The 15,766-nt window shown below is 35.1% G+C and overlaps 1 long non-coding RNA gene across 1 annotated transcript in view; it reads right to left on the reverse strand.

Moving 5' to 3' along the window:
- LOC112941347 (uncharacterized) overlaps positions 1-15,766 on the reverse strand; it is a 52,594-nt gene extending 36,828 nt beyond the window's left edge. The window contains exon 1 of the long non-coding RNA XR_003246487.2: positions 10,586-15,766. This is a non-coding gene — a long non-coding RNA (uncharacterized lncRNA). The remainder of the gene's footprint in view (positions 1-10,585) is intronic.

Genomic DNA, 15,766 nt, shown 5'->3' on the forward strand with positions numbered 1-15,766 from the left:
GCTCCTAAGAAGAACAAATTTATGCTCTCTGCTCTAGGGATGATCAAGAGAATTCTCCTGATATCGTTACTGGTATGTTGCAAGTATTTTCAATTAATGTTTATGCATTGCTAGATCCCGGTGCCACTTTATATTTTGTGAATCCTTTAGTGGATATGAAGTTTGATGTGCTACCCAATGTATAAGTTGAACCTTTTTCAGTTACTAACTCGGTGGATGACTCCGTTGTTCCTAAAATAGTCTATAGGAGCTGCCCCATACTATTGTCCAATAGAGTTACATTGGTCGATTTGGTAGAACTTCATATGTTGGACTTTGATGTCATATTGGGTATGGATTGGTTACATGATTGTTTTGCTTCTTTTAATTGTAGGACAAGGGTAGTTCAATTTCAATTTCCTAATGAACTCATCTTAGAATGGAAGGGGGAAAACTCAATCCATACAGGTCAAATTATTTTATGTCTAAAAGATTGTAAGATGATTTCTAAGGTATGTCTCTACCATATTGTGAGGGTCAAGGACCTTGGGTCCGAGTCTCCTCCTTTTTAGTTGGTACCCATAATGAAGGAATTTTCGGAAGTCTTCCCGAATGACTTTCTTGGAATTCCTCCTAAACGGAAAATAGACTTTGGCATAGATTATTACCGGATACGAAGCCTATTTCAATCCCTCCTTGCCGGATGGCTCCGACCAAGTTGAAGGAACTAAATATTCAACTCAAAGATTTACTAGAGAAAGATTTCATACATCCAAGTATTTCTCCATGGAGAGCTCTGGTGTTATTCGTGTAAAAGAAGGATGGGTCCCTTAGGATGTGCACTGATTACCAACAACTAAATAAGGTCACCATAAAGAACAAGTATCCTCTCCCTATGATTGATTATTTATTTAACCAACTTCAAGGGGCAAGCTACTTATCAAAAATTGATTTGAGGTTGGGGTATCACAACTTAGGGTGAGAAATGTTGACATCCTAAAAAGTTTTTCCGAACTAGGTATGGTCATTATGAGTTCCAAGTTTTGTGTTTTTCTAACCAATGCCCCCGAAAGATTTTATGGACCTTATTAATAAGGTGTTCTCGAATTACCTTGACTCATTTGTAATTGTCTTCATTGATGATATCTTGGTATATTCTAAGGATGAGGATGAACACATAGGTCATTTGACGATAGTATTGCAAGTCCTCGAGGAACATCAACTCTATGCTAAATATAGTATGTGTGAATTTTGGTTGAGATCGATTGTATTTCTTGGTCACATTGTTTCAAGTGAGGGTATAGAGGTTGATCCGTAGAAAATAGAGGCGGCTAAGAATTGTCCTAGACCATTGACACCAACGGGTATTTGATGTTTCTTGGGTTTATTCGAATATTATCGGATACTTTTTGAAGATCTATATCTATCGCTTCACTATTAACTACCTTAACCCAAAAGAAAGTTAAGTTTAAATGGTCGGAATCTTGTGAAATAGGCTTCCAAGATTTAAAAGATAAGTTAACCTCCGCTCTTGTGTTGACCTTGTTGGAGGGTACCAAAGGGTTTGTAGTATATTATGACGCTTCTCGAGTAGGTTTGGGTTTTTTTCTCATGCAACATGGTAAGGTGATAACATATGCCTCTCGACAACTCAAGGTGCATGAAAAGAAATATCCAAATCATGATCTTTAATTAGCAGTCATAGTGTTTGCCATGAAAATATGGAGGCATTATTTATATGGTATACATATGGACATATTCACCGACCACAAGAGCTTTCAATATGTGGTCACTCAAAAGGAGTTGAATCTCCAACAGGTAGTGGAACTATTGAAGGATTACAACACAAGTATTCTCTACCACCCCCGCAAGGCCAACCTGGTGGCCGATGCTCTAAGTTGAATGTCAATGGGTAGTGTAGCCCATGTTCCAAGTAATAAGAAAGAGTTAGTGAAATATGTACATAGATTGGCCTAGTTGGGTGTTCATCATTGCTCTGGTGCATCTTTAGTGGTGGAGGTGAAATCTAAGCAACATATTGACCCTCTATTTATGGAGTTAAACGAATCGGTTCTTAGTAATCTCAATGAAGCATTCTCCCAAGGGGGGATGGGTTACTTAGGTACCAAGGTAGGTTGTGTGTACCGGATGTGAATGGTCTATGTACCAGATGTGAATGGTCTAAGAGGACATCTTTTGGAAGAAGCTCATGGTTCCTGATATTCCATTCATCCGGGTGTCACCAAAATGTATCGTGATCTTCAAGAGGTCAATTGGTGGGACGGTTTGAAAAGGTATATAGCAGAGTTTGTGGCTAAATGTCCTAATTGTCAAAAATTAATGGTCGAACATCAAAGACTGGGAGGGTTAACTCAAGTGATGGATGAACCTACTTGGAAATGTGAAGATATCAATATGGATTTTGTAGTGGGTTTGCCTAGAATACGTAAGCAAAATGATTCCATATGGATTATTATGGATAAGTTGACAAAATCTGCCCATTTTATGCCCATCAAATCTAATTATTCGGCAGAGGAATATGCTAGGTTATACCTTAATGATATTGTGAGTTTTCATAGACCTTTGTCCATCATTACGGATAGAGGTTCCCAATTCGCTTCTCGCTTTTGGGTGTCTTTCCAAAAGGGGATAGGTACTCAAGTGAAACTAAGTACCTCTTTCACCATCAATTGGATGGACAGGCGGTACGCACAATAAAAACCCTAGTGGATATGTTGAGACTGTGTTTCATTGACTTCAAGGGCAATTTGTATGACAATCTACCTTTGATAGAATTCTCTTACAACAAATGCTACCATTCAATTATCTCTATGGCACCATTTGAATCACTCTATGGTAGGAGGTGTCAGTCTTTGGTTGGGTGGTTTGAGGTAGGTGAGTTTGCACTCCTTGCCCCCGAAATAGTCTATGAGGCTAAGGAAAAAGTTGGAATGATAAGGGATAGGTTGAAAATAGCTTGTACTCAGCAAAAATCCTATGTCAAAAATAGAAGGAGAGACCTTTAATTTGAAATAGGTTATTAGATCTACTTGAATATTCCACCCATGAAGGGGTGATGAGTTTTGATTAAAAAAAGGGAAAACTTAGTCCCCGGTATGTGGGCCCTTATGAGATATTGAAACAGGTCGGAATAGTTTCTTATGAGTTCAAGTTACTAAGTGAACTAGCCTCGGTTAATCAAGTATTCCATATCTCTATGCTCAAGAAGTGTATAGGTGACCCGGTGTTTATTCTCTCAGTAGAAGGGTTTGGAGTGTATGAGAACCTTTCGTATGAAGAGGTTCCGACTAGATCGTCAAGTCAATAAATTGAGGAATAAAGAGGTGGCTTCCATAAAATCCTATGGAGAAACCACCTAGCTGTGGGTGAAACATGGGAGGTCGACGCCGACATGAAGTCCCGCTATCCTCATCTTTTTCCTCTTACTTCTAGCCAAGGTTAAGTTTAGTAGTTCTTCTTGAAAAACACTTAAAAATTAATCAATGTTGAACTTGGCTTTCTATTCGATATGTGCATATCCTTGCAAAGGGTCATGCTTAAATTGAATTTTCATGAATCATATTCTCATGGTAAACTTGACTTATATGTAGTGTATTATATGTTTCCTTCATGAGATTTATTGGGTGCATGTTTTATGTTGTGCTGAGAAGAATTGCATGTAACTCTTTAATGATACATTTCAATCTTATAATGAAATTGAGAAGGTAGTTCCTCCTCCTTATGTGATCAATGGTGATCTCTTATATGTGGTGAGTTGTGACTTGAGTTGCTATGTGTAAAGTTATGATCATGTTATGAAAGGAGTTGATAATCCCCTAATGGTGTGTGACTCATTATGATTATGATGTTGTTGTTGTTGGGCTGCTAGTATTTGAGTCATTTCTTTTCTATAAAAAGGTTAAGGTGTCATTCGGGGACGAATATTCCCACGGAGGGGATAATGTACCACCCTGGAAATTCCATGACCTAGAATAGAGACTCAACAAATTAATAATGTTTAAAATGGTGTTTCCAGACCTAAACTATTGTAATTAACTTGATTAGGAAGTATTAGACCCTAGACGTCAAGGGACGACCATGATGTCGAAAACTAGAGAAATTGAACTAGTAGACGTCCTTAGGTCTTGTGAAGGTTTGGGAGTGTATTTTGAAGTCTAAAGCTTGTAAAAATACTTTAAATAGGTAAAATAATGTTTACAAAGTCAAAACGTCCAGTTACGACTCCCCAAGAACCACGCAAAGGGTCCTTGAAGAGGGCCCATGCGTTGGCAGGGTGGCTGCAAAAGCAGCCTACAAAACAGGCCATATGTGAAAGTGCCTGCTCATCATGTAGCCCACACTTAAAAGTAAAAAAGAGACTCTCTATGGTGGCCTTCACGAGACATACTACCCCAAGTCAGATTCCAGAAAAAATATTTGGAGGTGCCCCGGTGACGCGCAGCCATATCCAAGATTTGATCGTGTCGTTTGTAAGTCTAGTTGACTTCAAAAAAAGACCCAATTAAGTGAGGGATCTTTGGATATTTTAGGGGAGGTTATATATTGATTTAGGGTCAGTTTTACGTCATTTTTACCAACCCAAATCAATCCCCAAATCACTCTCACTTCTCTCGAAATTGTTTCTCTACTCAACCTCCGTTGAAGGGCTTTGGAAGCTTGAAGAAGAAGACCATGTTCTTATCTTTTCTACTCAAATTCGTGGATAATTCCTTCATTAAGGTATGGATTCTTCACTCTTGGGATTCCTTTCCCCAAGAGGTCCATTCAAAGTTGATTTTAAAATCCCCCAAAAATCAAGGGTTTTCTCTACACATGGGTCTTCTTCTAAACCTAAAATTGGTGATTAATTATTAAGAATTATGATTATTTAGGATTATTTATGAGTATAATAATGGTTAATTGTTGTTGTTTAATCGAAATTCCAATAGATCCATGTTCTTCTCTAAATCTTGGATCTTGGTTGATAAATGGCTTGAAGATGATGGTGAGGTTATGAGTTGTTAATTGGTCTTGATGGTACTATTTCTTCTTAGAATGACTTTTTTAATGTATTGATTGGGTCTTTTTATCTAGTTCTTGAGGGTCCCATAAATATCCCTTTTGTCCTAACCCTAGTTTATGAATTAGGTTGATTGATGATTATGGATGATAAAACCGAATGTGTTATAGCTTAATTTATATTATATGATGATGATGATTGGATTGTTGTATTGGGATGAAGTATTGAAGGAGTTTTTTAGAGGCTATTGTTAAGACTTTCAAGGTAATGAATACTTTATTGGTTTAATGTTGGTTTATTCTTGATAATGTTATTCAATTGAAGTGTGAATGATGATGTTATGTATATATGCATATGTAATGAACATAATGGATGTAAGATGAATATAGATGTATTGTTATGAGGGATTGAAGGATTTCTCATGTGCAATCTATTACTATGATTATGATATGATATGCTAATATTATGATGATGGTTTGGTGATGAAAGGACTTTCTTATCCTAGACCTAATGATCTAATGACATGATTATACAATGGGTTTGTCTCTTATGACCTATATTAAGAATTGATGGTAAGAAAGGCTTACGAGACTTCAAAAAGGGAATTTATCTTAGCACCGAGCGAACTAGATGATAAGAGGTGTCCCTTACCAAGAGGGAAGGTAGGTTCACCAATGTTCTCATGAGATGGAGACTACAATTCGATATAGCATAAAGATGGTCTTTAATATTAGTCTCCTAGTTCCATAACTATGTGCCCAAATAGGAATACTATCTAGTGGATTATGTATGGTTCTAACTTTGCAAGAAATCACCTTCTTTTGGTGTAGGGTTTTATGACAATGGATTCCATGTTTAGCTCACATGGTGTATTCTCGGTTATGGCAAATGTCTCCAAAAGTAAAATGAATGAAAGAAAGTAATAAGATGGATACAAACTAGGATGACTTAAGGGGGTACTACTTAGTGTTGGTAAGGGTATGGGACTTTACCTATGCATTGCATAAGTTGGCCTTGAGAGGATCCAAGGAGGATGTTCTTATGTACTTATGTTATGAATGAAATACCTAATGTTGATCTTATATGATACTAGTTCCATTTGATGAGCATGATTTTGGTCTAAATTTCTATCCATGATGATGACTATGCATGATATGATGTTATATGAGGTAAAGGCATTGTTTATGGTCTCTTTACTAGTTTACTTGGTTTATGTGGGGTTATGGGTATTCACATGAGCATTACACTAGTAGGTTTGGATTGGGATTGTAAGTAAGGGTCTTGCATGCTTTTATGAAGTTCTCTAAAACATTAAATGTTTATATGGATTCATTATGATGTTACTCTTGCATATGGATATGAATATGTTTGAATGGTGTTGTGATTATGAGCTTGTATACGTTCTTGAATGTGCATAAAGTCTTTTAAAGTGAATTTAGCATGTTTATAATAAAATGTCCTTTTGTGCATGTTTTCAAATGGTTCACTTGTAAATATTCATACTTAGTACATGTGGTTTGTACGAACCCATATTTCTTCTATTTCTACAATAATGTAGGTTCGGCCATTGAAGATCTTCAAGGCCATTTTCAAGCAGGACTTGAAAAATTTCCAAGTTGTTGGTGAGTCCTCATGTCCGAGGATGAAACCTACTAATCTAGCTATACTATTTGACTAGTCTAAAGTAATTTGTGTTATTTCCTAGCTACTACCTCACCCTTTACAAGTATCACCACAAATCATGGTCATCACCACTGCTCGTGAAGAGGTTCACGAAGATATCTTGAGCAAGGAGGGCTTGTACTCCAAAATCTTAGCCTCTACCTCACCTTCACGAGCACGACATGGGCCGTAATACTTACCTGGCTCGTGAAGGTCCATCGTAGTTCCTGGACATGGTAACTGAGTGAGGTTCAATTAAGTAATTTTCTTTTTGATTCCTATTAAAGTGGGGTAGTTTTGTGTGTTTTTAGGGTACTATATAATATGTTTTTAATTCAAAATTCCCAAGACTAAGTCATTATACTCAGACAGCCAAATCAAATCAAAAACTCCCTCTTCTATAAATATTTCTTTCTCTAAAACTCAAGAAAGAAGAAAGAGCAATTCGAGCTAGGGTTTGTGGATTTCAAGGTTTCTCCCCAAAATTTCTTGAAGATTCTTAGTCAAGGCATGGAATATTTTCATCTATGGGTAGTTTTCACCAATAGAGTACCTTCAAATTTTGGTTTTTAAGATTCTAACTTCCCTCAAAACCTAGGGTTTTAATTTATGTCATGGGTCTTCTTCCAAAACGTTTTCAATTGTTTATTTATGGTTGATTATGATGAATTATGATTTGATTAATAGAATAGATGATTTATGATAAAAATCCCCCGTGGATCCATGTTCCCCCCATAATCCTAAATCATGAATTGATGATGTGGGTTGGTTGATATTGGAAGTATGTGAATTGATTATGTTTATGTTGAATTAGTTATTGAATAATGAAATTTCAATTATATTATGAAGTTATTGTATATGTTGGGTTGAGTGTTATTCATGACCCTTGAATGGGAAAGTTATGAGGGTTTGTACATCTTTATGAAAATTGTGTATACGTTTGCGATTCACTTCTAAAGTGAAGATACAATTATTATTGTGTAATTGTCGTATTGTTGCAAGATCATGCTTCACCTAACCCTACACATGACTATGTATGAATGTCTATGAATATGGTAAAGTAGTTGTGTTGATATAAAGGTTATTCTCATGAACAAACTATGAATATGTTTTGAAAGGTTACTAACATATTCATGATTCTAAGGTTGAAAGGATATTCTCACCTAATGAATCTATTAGCTATCATGATATCATGTTGACTTGAGCTCCTAGTGCATTCTTTTATGAATATGACCTTAAGTAACGACTTAATATGAATTTTAAAGGAAATTATGCTTAGCACCGAGCGAATATGAAAAAGAGATGGAAGCCTTTACGTTAGAAAGTCAGGCTTCCCAAAGTAAGTTATCTCATGAGATGGAAACTTTTTACATTAAAAATTCTAGGTTTCTAGTAGAAACTCTGTATCCCATAACTATGTGCCCACATAGGTCTTTAGCTAGTGGATCCACCTAAAATCTAATATGGTAGTTCTACACTAGGCAAGTAGGTACCTCTTTTATATGTGGGGGTAAGACCTCGGATTCCATGTAGCTCACTTGGTCTATGTCAGTTAAGGCTATATTTCCCTATATGACAAGAATATGAATTATGATAAGAAGTTGAACATGGATTACAACTATGACTTCTCAATATGTACTACTTAGTATGAGTAGGCGTATAGCACTCCATTCATGGCTTCCATACTTAATACAATATTTTTTCTAACCCATATTTTCCATATTTCGTATGGATTTAGGTTCCGGTCATTTAGATACATTTCTCCTTTCGAATGAAGATTGGATTGACTATTCTCTAAGCTCGCTGAGTCCTCATGGTTCAAGGACAAGACTAATTCATTTCTAGTTTCCTTTTTGTACCTTCTATTTTCAAAACTATGTTGTAAAGGGTTGTTACCCCAAGATTGTATTCGATTGTATTAAATTGTGATTAAGACAAGGTTGAGACTCTTATATTTATTTTTATGAAAGAAGACTTAGATTGTAAAAAAAATTAAATTATGATCATTTCTTCCATTTTTTGTTCATGATTATGCTAAGGGCTTGTATGAGACCCGTCAGGGTTAAGTACGTCATGTTACATATAGGGGTAAACCTGGGTCATGACATATCTCTAGAATAAAGTGAATGACTATGGGCCTTAAAAGCTATTATGAAAATATTATGGATGGTGAAAGGTTTTCTCATGCATGGTGTAAGGAGTTGGCATGTGATGTCTCTAGCTCGGATTGGTTATTTAATTATACCTTTCCATGGATGATAATATGACTTTGATTTAGATTGGTTACACAACTGTGTGTTTCTGTGGATAGTAAGACAAGTTTAGATTAATGACTATTTCGTGGGATTTATGCTTAGCACCGAGAGGATGTTCTAATGGAAGCTCTCCCATAGCTAGAGGTCGGGATTTTAGTAGAAATATTCTTATTTCATACCTATGTTCCCCCATAGAATGATTGTTCTATATATACATTAGCTAGTGTATCCAAGTAAGCTAGAAGTTCATGGTCCTTACCTTAGCAAGTAAGACATCCCTTTTCCACTTAGGGCAAACACTGGATTCCTTGTTATAGTTCACATGGTCTTCATGTCTATTGATGGTAAACTTCCCACAAAAAAAACTAAGTTGATTTTATAACGTTTCACGAATCTTCCTTTATTATTTAAATATGCATTATCAACTTTCATAATTTACTAATATTCTCAACAAGTTTTTCTATGTCTTAACTTAGTCATGCATTCAATGTTTTTTATTATGTGCCTTTATGATCATGTCTCATATTTTATTCCATTACCCTCATACTTAGTATATTTCATGTATTAACGCATACTTTCTTCCATAATTGTTTCACTAATGTAGGTCTTGTTGATTCTTATCTTTCCATTCGTGGCTAGTTGATTGCATTAGTAGATTTGAAGATTGGTAAGTCTTCATGTTTCGAGGACCGAACCTTTTATTGATTATTGATCTAACTCTTCCATATTTTATGTGATGTGTGGGTTAAGTCCCAAGAACTCTTGATTTACTATATGGCTTTGAGACAAATGTTAGACTTCCTCTTTTGTCAAACTCTATATGATATAACACTGCCTTTTGAACTCTTAAAATTTTATTATCTTGTGATGTATGATAACTGATTTTTGTAGGGCCTCTCAAATTCTTATACGACATGTCATGTATAGGGTTTACTTTCGGTCATGACAAACTTGGTATTTAGAGCACAAGGTTTTGAAAGGTTCTAGGATATCTCATAAGTCACGTCGAGTATAGTTGTGTACATGAGTGTGAAGTGTGCCACATTTATGATAAGAGGCAATCAGATGTTTCGGGATTTTCACTTATTTCATTACTCCTAAGTCACACCATAGAGTATAACAAAATATAAAGGTCCTCCTCTCCTAACCTTATTTATGTTTTACAAAATATGCCTTTGTGAAGGAATCCCTTGAGAGGGAACAAGAGGTCGATCTTGAAATCCTTGTGAAAATTCCCTAAGTGTTTACTTGTATCAATCGTTTTGTAGATTTTAAGACTTTAATAATATGCTTGGGTTGAGGGAAATGGATTTGCAGAGACTAGAGAGTCAGTTCTTGTGGTGATCTGTTCCTTAAGTAAGTTCTTGTGGTTAGTCAGTTCTTTGACATGTTTCCTATAGATCTACCTCTTCTTCCTCATTTCCATGACATTAACTTTGGCATTGAGGTCGATTTGGACATGCAACAAGTCTTTCATAACTACACAACATGGAAAGCTAAAGTACCACCCAAGATTTTGTGTCATAAGTACAAGAGCTTCTAAAATATGGTAGAAGTCTTAAACTAAATGACTAGCCTAAACATGAGAATATCCTGTTTGAATATGAAAAAAACAAAATAACAATAAGATAGAGGGAAGTGGGGGATGTAGAATAGACAAGAAGCTCACCACAACTCTAATATAATCCAAGATCAGTATTGGAAAGCTTCACAAGATATGCTTGTATCCGAAATTGGATCTACACCAAAGAAGGTGCAAAAAAGAGTAGTATGAGTAGGAAATAATATGAACCCAGTATATCTCATAGACAACAAAGAAGTAGTGACTGGAGTACATATAAGAAAATCATCCTTTTACCTATACAAGCTTACATGATACTTATCAGTCAAGTTTCATCAAAAATGGATAAGAAAATGTCACATAATGTCCAACCATCCAATAAGCACATGATAAAATCATAAGAAATAATGTAATGAGATAAAATACAATGCAACAACAGGAAATGATATGCCTCTAATGCCAAGTACTCTCTCAACCTTATATAAATGAGATTTCTTGGAAATACATCAAAGAGTTTAGGAGCCATGGGGTACTTGTGAGATCCATATACCAACACAAACGATATCCAGGTGTCTGTACGGATGATCCTAACGTACTATCATAAAATCAAATAATCCCATGACGGATGATCTTAGTGTGCCCAACTTATAATCATAACATCTCACAATCCCTGATATGGACGATATCCACATGTCCAACTTATACTAAATCTCATGTCCATGCATGTGCACATTATGATTTCAATAAAAGGGGATAACTATGCATCTCAAATAAAATATTGTTATGATATATAATCACCTCAACTATCACGAATATAAAGGTTTAGAAAAGAAATACAATCACACAGAAGAAATGAAGTCAAGAATACATCGGCCAATGCTCATATACACTCTCGGATTACAATCCGTATTCTATAGTAATAAATTTTCCCTTTACAACACTAGTGCTCATAGAAATTCTTGTCACACCTTTGGTACGAGACACTCATATTTTTCCCTTACCCATTGTCTTTTACTTTTTAATCTTTAATTAGGAAAAAGTCCTTCAACGAAGTCTGAAAGTCATATCATACCTCTAATATTGTACTCGTGTCCTATATCCTCGAGATTTTTCTTTTCTCTTTTGTAAATCTTTTGAACGTTTCCAATCTGTCAATTACACGATAATTGTAAGCAACGGAGTCCATAGACACTCATATTACTATAATTCTAGCCTAGATCTAATACTTCCTCAATCTGTAATAAAATTCCAAAATTGTAAGTCTTAAATTAAGTCTCAATTTACAAAAATATCATAAATCTTATTATGTTCATATAATACAACACACCTAATATTTAATTACCTATCTTAATACATAAAAAAACTAAATTATAATATGATAGATAATTAATAATATGTGAACTGAAGTCACTGACTACTAAACTAGTGGAGACAAGACAACAACCGTGACCAAATGCCCCTTTTTTGACACTAATTAATATTTCCCTAATCATTGTATATAATCATACCATCATTACAGTTTTAAATTTTGACCTAAATTTGCAGGCCAATAGCAGCAACCTTCTAAATTAAAAAGAATTCAACAGTAGAACAATCAAAAATCCATGAATTGACTTCTGTTACAAAACAAATTGTTTCCTTGCCATTTTCCTCCTCCTCATGGCCCCATAAAGATTTTCCTCTATATACTCCTCTCGCTTCTTAGGTGATTATGTATAGAACTATTAAATCCCATTTACCTATTTTAATTATATAGGCCAAGTGGTAAAAGCGTATTACATCAATTATGGATTTTACCCATTAAATATTCATGTATATTAATTACTTAATAAATATTCATTAACTAAATACTCATAGTTATCAAATTTTTCAAAGTTTACATTTAAAATTTTAGAGGAAGAGTCAAAATTATCCTAATACTCAAAGCGACCTAGCAGGTCATTACATCATCTACCATATAAACAAACGTTCTTCCTCAAATGGTAAAAGAAATGACAGTACTTGAATGCTCACAAAAGGAGGATATTTGATCCTCATTTCTAACTCGATCTCCCATGTAGCCTCGTTTACCGAACGATACTTTCATTGAACCTTTATTAAAGCAATCTGCTTCACTTTCAACATCTAATTTGCCTATGCAAGATAATTACCTACTCCTCCTCAAAAATCAAGTTTTGATTAAGTAACTCCGAGTCTTATTAAATCACATTAGCACTATCCTGATGATACTTTTCCAGCATCATCATGAAATACAAGGTGAACACTCGACAAATCAGGTGGCAAACCCAACTCATAAGCATCCTGACCAATACCCTCCACAATCATCTCAAAATGACCAATATACCTCGGGCTCTACTTTCCCTTGTTTCCAAATCTCATCACGCCCTTCATGGGTGAAACCTTCAATGAAACTAGCTCTCCAACCACGAACTTTTCAATTTGCATAAACTTTTTGCCTACTCTGAGCCATGAGGAGCTTATCTTGGTTCAACTTGACCTTTCTAATGATTTCCTCAACAAATTTATACCCTATGTAACATCAAATGCATCAAACTAACCAATTGGAGATTGGCATCTCCATCTCAATGCTCAAATGATAATTGTTATTGTATGCGAACTTTGCTAAAGGCAAGAGCTGATCCTAATGACCACCAAAGTGGATCACACACGACCATAAAATATCCCCAAGAATTTCAAACTAACCATCAGTCTGAGTAGTTCTAAGATCCAATTGACTGCCCAACTCCTTCTATATACACCACAAAAATGTAAATTGTGTGTCACGATCTAAATGATTGAATTTGGCACCCCATGCAAGTGAACTATCTCTCAAATATAGATTTTGACTAATTTTTCTGAATTTTTGGTAGTCTCAATAGGTACGAAGTGCGCCAACTTAGTCAATTGGCCCAAAAAGACGCATAAAGCATCAACTTGGGTATAAGCATCCTTAGAGTCACTCCTCTAGGATTTGGTGTTCATACTTCACTTGGTGACAATTCAAACACCCAGATAGAAAATCCATTATGTCCTTTTACATATGAAGCTAGCTTTAAGTCACGATACATCTTAGTAGCTCCCGAATGAATATAGTACCTCAAAGTATGGGTCTCCTACATAATCAATCTAGTAAAGTCACCGGTCTGAGGTACACAAATGACATTGTATCCTTAAAGTTCCATTTCTATCAAAAATTGCCTCTTTGGCTTCTCTTTTTAAAACCTAGTCTCGAATTTTATCTACATCGACATCGTTAAATAGTTTAATCTGAATATGCTCCAGTAAGGATGACCTATCCTCAATCAAGCCTAAACCTTACCAAATTCAGAAATATCAAGACATACAATTCTATTGGCCAAAGACTCGGCATCCATATCCAAAAAACGATATCCAACTTGTAATAAAGTTAGAAATGTCACCATTTTTTGACTCAGATTTGCTACAACATTCACCTTGCCTTGATAAAAAGGATAGTCATGTCAAAATATTTGAGCAACTCCAACCATCTCTATTGCTTTAAGTCGAGATCCCTTTAACTAAATATATACCAAATATTATGATAATTTTGTGAACTCCTCATAATGCATACTTCAAAAGTAATGCCTCTCAACTCTTCAACGCAAACACTAGAACAACTAACCCCAGTCATGATTAGGGTAGTTCTTCTCATGAACCTTCAATTCTCTTAAAGAATAATCAATCACCTTTATCTTCTGCATAAATACTCAACCAAGTCCATCCGAGAAAGATCAAAATATAAAACATAACCCTTTTTCTCCACGGATGGAGTCGAAATTGGAGCAATAATAAATAATTTTTTTACGTTTTGGAAATTCATCTCACATTAATCAGACAACTAAAATCCACATCCTTTGTGGTCAATATATTTAATAGGGATACAATGGATGAAACTCCTCCACAAATCATTGATAGTAACCTACAAGGCCTATGAAAATCTGATTCTTGATAAACAAAATAGGTTTGTCACAATATCGAACCACCAAAATATTCTTAGGATCAGCCCTAATACCCTTTTTGGACACTACATGTCCTAAGAATACAACTGAAATAAGCCAAAAACTCACCCTCTGAAAACATCGCATAGAGTTTCTCCTCTTTCAAAATTCCAAGAACAATCTCTTCAATAATTCTCATCTCCTCCTTACTACGGAAGTATATCCATATATCATCCATGAAGAAAATAAAAAAGAAATCCAAGTACGGTCTGAACACCCCATTAATCAAGTCTATAAATTTGATGGGGGTATTAGTTAGCTCAAAAGACATCAGTACAAACTCATAATAGTCATAACGCGACTGAAAAATTATTCATAGGGATATCCACCCTAAACTTCAACTGATGATAACTGAATCTCAAATCAATCTTGGGGAAAAACATAAGCACTCTAAATTTGATCAAATAAATCATCAATACGAGGTATCAGGTACTTGTTTCTAATGGCAACTTTATTCAATTTTAAATAGTTAATACACATACACATAGAACCATATTTAATTTTCAAAAATAGCATTGGTGAACCGCAAAGAGATACACTTGGCCTAATGTAACAGTTACTCAACAAATCCTACAACTACTCTTTCAACTCTTCGAATTTGTCTAAATACATACGATAAGGAGGAATGGAGATTGGTTGAGTTTTGGGATCTAAGTCAATACAAAAATCAATATCATGATCAGGTGGAAGACTTGGTAGTTTATCATAAACCTCTAAAAATTCACTCACGACCATAATAGACTCAAGTATAGGAGTCTCATCACTAGAATCTCAAATATGTCCCAATAACCCAAACATCCCCTCTCCACTAAAAGACGAGCCTTAAGAAATAATATCACCCTTTTCATAGAGTGACTAAGAGAACCTTCCCATTCTATTATAGGAATCCCAATCATAGCTAATGTAATTGTCATTGCATGATAAGGAGATAACCAATTCATTCCCACAATAACCTCAAAAATCCATCACATATATGTCTTATAGATCCACACGAGTATCATATCCCATCAAAGTAACTATACATGATCAATATATTCGATTACCACTATGAATTCTACAGCAAAATTAGAAACATGTACAGAAAAATTAAACTATCACATATCATATCCAACTTGAATGATAACCTTCTTTCCTTCATAATGCTTAAATCTCACATGTTTAATCATCTCTAAATCTTTGGAAACATTTACAACTTTCTACGAAACACCAATACGAATCGGAATAATCAACCTTAGCTATCCATGTGGTAATTCATTCTAAGTTCGTTAGTCAA

Source organism: Solanum lycopersicum, chromosome 4 (assembly GCF_036512215.1).
Source record: "Solanum lycopersicum chromosome 4, SLM_r2.1".
Lineage (NCBI taxonomy): Eukaryota > Viridiplantae > Streptophyta > Magnoliopsida > Solanales > Solanaceae > Solanum > Solanum lycopersicum.